Here is a 7,159-nt window from a genome sequence, read left to right on the forward strand (position 1 = left end):
TTTATCAATGAGTGAGATTTAGTTCGATAAATCAATAAACCCGATAAGTTGGGAAATGATATCACTTATAGTGTGTGTTGTTGATTATAGAAGGAAACTGTGTCCTAGAGATACTAGGTTGATAATGTCCCCAAGAGTAGCTCATAAGCATTGTCATGTTAAACCCTGCAGGTGGACTTAGTCCGACATGACAATAAGGTTGAGTGGTACTACTCTTGGACTAAGATATTAATTAAATGAGTTGTCAGTAACTCACTTAATTAGTGGGCATCCAATATCTTAAACACAGGGAAACTAACACACTCATAATAAGAAGGAGCCCAAAAATGTAATTTGGGATTGGTGCGGTAGTTCAATAATAGTTCTCTAGTGGAATGAATTATTATTGATAAAATTAAAGTTGTGTGTTCGGGGCGAACACGGGATGCTTAATTTTATCGGGAGACCAAAACAAATTCCTCCTCTCGGTCCCTATCATAGCCTCTTATTTATAGAGTACTATACCCACCTATATCCACCTTCATACTCATGAGAAGGGGGTCGGCCAAGCTAGCTTGTGGTTCAAGCTAGGGTCGGCCAAGCCTTGGTTCATGGGTGGTCGGCCCTAGCTTGAACCCAAGCTTAGGTGGCCGACCCCCATTAAATTAAAAAGAATTTTAATTTTAATTTTTATTATGTGGAAGATATAATTTATTACAGAGAATTAAAATTAAAATATCTCTCTTTAAAAGATCTACAAAAGATTAAAAGAAAGAGATTAGATCTCTTTCCTTATTTGTAGATTGGAAAGATATTTTTTTTTTCTCTTTGAAAAATTATTCACATGTTGAAAATTAAAATTATAGAAATTTCTTTTTATCAACCATGAAGGGATTTTAAAAGGAAATTTTATTTTTTTAAATTTCCAAAGACAAATAAGGAAGTTTTAATTGTTGATTAAAATTATCCTATTTGCTCTACATGAGGTGGCCGGCCACATACAATTAATTAGGAAAATTTATTTAATTTTTTTCTTAATTAATTGTTGTCAAGGAAAGTTAAGGAAATTTTATTATAAATAAATTTCCTTATTTGCCAAAGCCAAGGAATATAAAAGAAGGGGTAGGGGTGCCTTCATGGGTTACAACTTCTATTGTTGTCTTCCTCTTTTCCTTGGTGTTGTGGCCGCCCATCATCCTCTCCCTCTCTTCCTCTTGTGGTGGCCGAATCCTTCATCTCCCTTGGAGCTCTTGTGGTGGCCGGATACTACTTGGAGAAGAAGAAGAAGAAGGAGAGAAAGCTTGCATCTCTTGGAGCTTGGTTGGTGTTTTGTTCTTCATCCTTGGTAAAGCTTCCTTATTGTGGCCGAACCTAGCTAGGAGGAGAAGAAGGTGGTTGGTGTTTTCTCATCTCGGAAGATCGTTGTCCACACAACGTCCGAGGTTAGAAGAGGAATACGGTAGAAGATCAAGAGGTCTTTATAGAAGGTATAACTAGTAATTTTTCCTTTCCGCATCATACTAGTTATTTATGGAAATAATATCAAATACAAGAGGCTTACGATTCTAGTATTTCGAATATGTTTTTCGATGTTATGTTCTTTTGTTTTATTTATCCTTGTGATTTGATTGTTCTTTTCGGTTAACCTAAAGTTATTTTAGGAAATTAAATATTAGCTTTCCATAAAAGATTTTGTCTAGTCGGTGGTGGTTTCTCCCATATCCAAGAAGGTCGTGTGCCTCGCCACATCAGTACTGGGAACCAATTATGGAAATTAATATTTAATGGAATTAATAACTTAAGGTGATTTGAGTCGAACGTGTTAAGTTCCGCAGGAGACCCAAGTCAAAACCTAAAAAAACGAATAGATTAAGTTTTAGATCAAACGTGTTAAGTTCCGCAAGCGATCCAAAATTTAATTTAAAAGAACACATGGTAGCTAGGAAAAGGTTCAGACCTTTGTATAAAATTTTTGTACAGTGGAACCTCAAGGTTTTCCGAGTAGCAACCAACAAGGCAGGTTGAAAACCCTAGGGGATGGTAACCCTAGGTCATAGGGGGCGGTAACCCTATGCGGAAAGTCTTAGCAGGTCGAGTGCTTCAGGCAAAAATCCTAGGGGGTGGTAACCCTAGGTGAAAAGTCCTGGTGTCGCGAACCAGGTGGAAAACTGGACAGGTCGAGAAGTGAGCGTCCAGCAGAAAGTCCGGAGGCATCGAGCGTCGAGCAAAAGTCCAGTCGATCTGGAGGATCGCACTGGCAACAGGTAAATCTCCTGAGTGGAGTAGGTGAGGACGCGTTCCCCGTAGAGAGAACAGTAGGCGTCGGATCGACCTAGGGTTTTCAGTCGGAAACCCGAAGTCAAACCCGGACAGTCCAAAGGTTGTCAGTTTATTTGTTTATATATAATCTATTGTGTTCTAACTCTGTTTTGCAGGAGACTAACGTTCTTGTGCAAAGTTAGAAGTGATCGGGATCGGTCGACCGAACCTTGGGATCAGTCGACCGAACCTTGGGATCAGTCGACCGAACCCACAAGCCAACAGATCAGATCACCAGAGGTTGGACCGGGCTCGACCAGGGGATCGGTCGACCGAATCTTGGGATCGGTCAACCGAACCTGGGTTGGGTGTCGACTGAATCAGGCTGACTGGACTGAGTCAGGACAGCTTATCGATCGACCGAACCTGATTATCGATCGACCGAACCTCGGATGGAGTTTTGACCAGAACGAAGCGGAGCGAGAGGATCGAGCGGATCAGATAGGAGGAGATTGCCTGATCGGTTGACCGAATAGGGGATCAGTCGACCGATCCACCTCGGGTCAAACTTGATCCCGAAGATTGGGGATCTGGATCAGACTTTGCAGAGCTATAAAAGGAGGCCTCGGGGTGCAGCTTAAAACATCAATCTCGAACAGAAGAACCCGTGCTCCTGTGTGCTGCCCTGTACTCTTCAACAACGCCCTGCTGCTCCAACGAATTAAAGCTCCACAAGTTCCTTGTTTTCCTTTTCGTTTGTATAGTTTCTTTTATTGCACTTAATTGTAATTCATATTGTAATCACCTTTTTCGATATTATAGTTGTTGGCCAACGTAAACGCTCAACGAGCGTGGGCCTTGGAGTAGGAGTCGCCACAGGCTCCGAACCAAGTAACCGACTGTGTCTTCTGTGTTTGTGTTATTTCTTTTCTTTTCCGCTGCACTTACTCGAACGATTTCCGAAAATGAATAGTGAAAGCCACGAGCGCTATTCACCCCCCCCTCTAGCGCTTTCGATCCAACAATTGGTATCAGAGCTGGGTCATTTTGAATTGGTGCAACCACCATTCAAAGCAATTTTACGTGGTCGTTTTAATATTTTCAAAGTCAATTAGAATTAGCTTTGTAGCTATACTCTAATTCTTTTTACAAATCAGGTTTTGCTCGAATCAGGTGCAACACCAATCGAGTTCGTAACATTTTTTTCTTTTCTCCCGCACTACTAATCCAAGACTTAGTCTTGGAACAAATTTTCTTTATTTTTTTTTTGCAAGGTTTCAATGGCCTAACAAGAAGGTTATAGACCGTTCATCCCCCACTTTTTACCGGAGAGGATTTCGGATACTGGAAGGGATGAATGGAGAATTTTATAAAGATCCAATTCGAAACTTGGATGATCGTCAAGACCGGACTTCAACTACCAACTGAGGAAGATGGCAAGCCAACACCCTGCGAGAACTGGGAACCAACCCTAATCAAGAAAGTAGAAGGCAATGCAAGAGCTACCTGCACCCTCCAGTGTGGACTGACCAAGGAGGAGCTCAACAGAGTTGGTCCATTCTCAACTGCAAAGGAGCTGTGGGAGAAATTAATTGAACTGCACGAGGGCTCCTCTAAAACCAAAGTAAGTAAGCGTGATCTATTGTTTAATAAACTGTATAATCTAAAAATGCAGGAAGACGAGACGGCCAGTCAACTTCACGCTCGTATACAAGACATCCTAAACTCCCTTCACGCGATTGGGCAAAAGGTCGAGAACAGGGACATCATAAGGTACGCACTTAATGCTTTTCCAAGGAGCACATTGTGGGCATCAATGGTAGATGCCTACAAAGTCTCCAAGGATTTATCTTCCATTAGATTAGATGAATTATTTTCTGAATTTGGACTTCATGAGCAGACTAATACACAGCCACCCGAGAAAGGTGTAGCTTTGCTTGTAGGTACCAATAGAACACGCGAACCAAGATAACGACGAAGAACCGAGCCAAATTCGGAACCAGAAGCAGACTCAGATGATGAAGACGACGAACTAACAACCGAACTCGTGAACTTGGTAAAGAAGCTCTACAAGAAGAAGAAGGGCTTCAAAAAGAAAGATCTAAAGAAGGCAGTCCAATCCAAGGAGGGTCAACTGAGCTCAAAGGTCAAGTTCGAGGTGATCTGCTACGGGTGCAACCAGAAGGGGCACATCAAGGCGAACTGCCCAAATCTGAAAGCTCCGAAGAAACAAAGGAAGAAAAAGGCCCTGAAGGCGACATGGGACAAATCTTCAGAAGAGGATACCGACGACGAGCTCGAACAGACGAGCCTTCTTACACTGATGGCCCGAGACCAAATCCATGTGTCCGAGAGCGAGTCGGAAGCAGAATCGGAAAGAAGCCACGGATCCGCATCCGTTTTCGAAGGGCCCGATCCCACTGTAAGTATCCCTCGACTAAACAATCTAGTCAATTACTTGTTACGAAAATTAGCTAAGTCCAATCTTAGAATAAAGTTACTTCTAAAGGAAGTAGCAGTCCTTAAAGAAGTGACTAACTCCGAATCTTTGACTGAACCAGTTCAGACTAGAAACTCAACTCAAGTCCAAAAACTTGAGAAAGAGAATTCCAGCCTGAAAATTCAGGTCAAGGATCTGGAGAAAACATTAGAACGATTCTCTTTGGGTTCCAAGAACCTTGACCTGATTCTTGGGACACAAAGGGCAATCTACAATAGAACTGGACTAGGATTCAAACCGAATAAGAAATATAAATCATATTTATCACTTATACAAAGATCAAATAGAAAAATGGTCCAAGCATGGGTCTCCAAGTCCAACCTGATCAATCAAGTTGGACTTGGTCAATATTGGGTTCCCAATGATCAAATACATTACCTCGATAGACCATATCGAGGCTATAATCCAGGGGGAGTAAACACAAAAACCATTAAAATTAAAAGATAAATTAAAATTAAAAATTAAATTAAAATTAAAATTTGAAATTAAAATTAAAAAAATTCAAAATTCAAAATAAAAATTAAAATTCGAAATTAAAATAAAAATTAAAAAATTAAAATTTGAAATTTAAATAAAAATTTAAAAATTAAAATTCGAAATTAAAATTAAAATTAAAATTTGAAATTAAAATTAAAATTAAAATTCGAAATTAAAATTCGAAATTAAAATAAAAATAAAATTCGGAATTAAAATTAAAATTTTCAAGGAAGACTCCAGAATAGCTGGCACCTCCAAACTTAATTCACCCGACAAGGGTAATCAAGAGTAGACTACCCAGCAAGGGTATTTAAGGTTAGAATAAAAACGGGTTAGGATTAACTTGAGTCACGATACTGGTGAAGTATTGGATGATAGTACGTTGGGGAAGCTTAGTCATCGCATGTCTAGGAAGATATGACTTCGACCTGGTGCATTTGGCTAAGTGGAACTGACCGAAGCTACCCTTTATGGATCCTAACTAGTTAGACCAAGGTTTTGTACTAAGTCCAATGGGTAGGACTATTTGGAAAACCTCGAAGGCATGATTACTTTAATGATGTCCAAGTGACTCACCATAGCCCAGAAGTTTATCCAAAGAATGCCTACTTGTTGAACCCAAAGCTAAACCTGAATCTAACACAAAGTTAAATTAAACCCTAAAATTGAACCATAATTCATCTCACAAAAATTATAGGATTCCCTGATTTGAAATTTAGATCGGGTGAGATGACTAAGGATTAAAAATCAAATTAAATCAAATCAAATTAAATTAAATAATTAACAATTATTTAAAAATATGTTAAATCCTTTAAAATCAATTTCAAAATTATTTAAAAAATCTTTTAAAATCAATTTCAAAATTATTTAAAAAAATATTTTAAAATCAAAATATTTTAAAATCAATTTCAAAATTATTTTTAAAAAATCTTTTAAATATTTTAAAATCAATTTCAAAATTATTTAAAACCAATTTCAAAATTATTTTTAAAAAATCTTTTAAATATTTTAAAATCAATTTTAAAATTATTTAAAATCAAATTCAAAATTATTTTTAAAAAAAAATTTAAAATCAATTTCAAAATTAATTAAAAAATCTTTTAAAATCAATTTCAAAATTATTTAAAAAATCTTTTAAAATATTTTTAAAATTAAATTAACCTAAAATTATTTTTCAAAATTAATTAACTTAAAATTATTTTTCAAAATTAATTAACTTAAAATTATTTTTCAAAATTTAATTAACTTAAAATTATTTTTCAAAATTAATTAACTTAAATTATTTTTCAAAATTAATTAACTTAAAATATTTTTCAAAATTAAATTAACTTTAAATATTTTTCAAAATTATATTAACTTAAATTATTTTTCAAAATTAATTAACTTTAAATATTTTTCAAAATTAAATTAACCTAAAATTATTTTTCAAAATTAATTAACTTAAAATTATTTTTCAAAATTAATTAAGTTAAAATTATTTTTCAAAATTAAATTAACTTTAAAATATTTTTTCAAAATTAAATTAACTTTAAATATTTTTCAAAATTAAATTAACTTTAAATATTTTTCAAAATTAAATTAACTTAAAATATTTTTCAAAATTAAATTAATTTAAATATTTTTCAAAATTAAATTAACGTAAAATATTTTTCAAAATTAATTTAACTTAAAATATTTTTCAAAAATTCTTCAATTAACTTCAAACCATCTGGCAAACACTCATAGGATTAACTAATTGTTAACTTAGATTGGCTGAGATGGAAAATTAAGGAGCTTACTTCAATCATACTGTCTTTTGATACATCAGAAAAAATCTAATTCAACTACTTTATGTGTAGGAATTGGATCAATAGATGTTGGACAGTGGATGCTCCAGACATATAACTGGAGATAGGTTGAAGTTCACTAAGTTAAAACTAAAGAACATAGGATCAGTTGCATTCG

This window comes from Zingiber officinale, chromosome 1A, assembly GCF_018446385.1.
Source record: "Zingiber officinale cultivar Zhangliang chromosome 1A, Zo_v1.1, whole genome shotgun sequence".
NCBI classification, from domain to species: domain Eukaryota; kingdom Viridiplantae; phylum Streptophyta; class Magnoliopsida; order Zingiberales; family Zingiberaceae; genus Zingiber; species Zingiber officinale.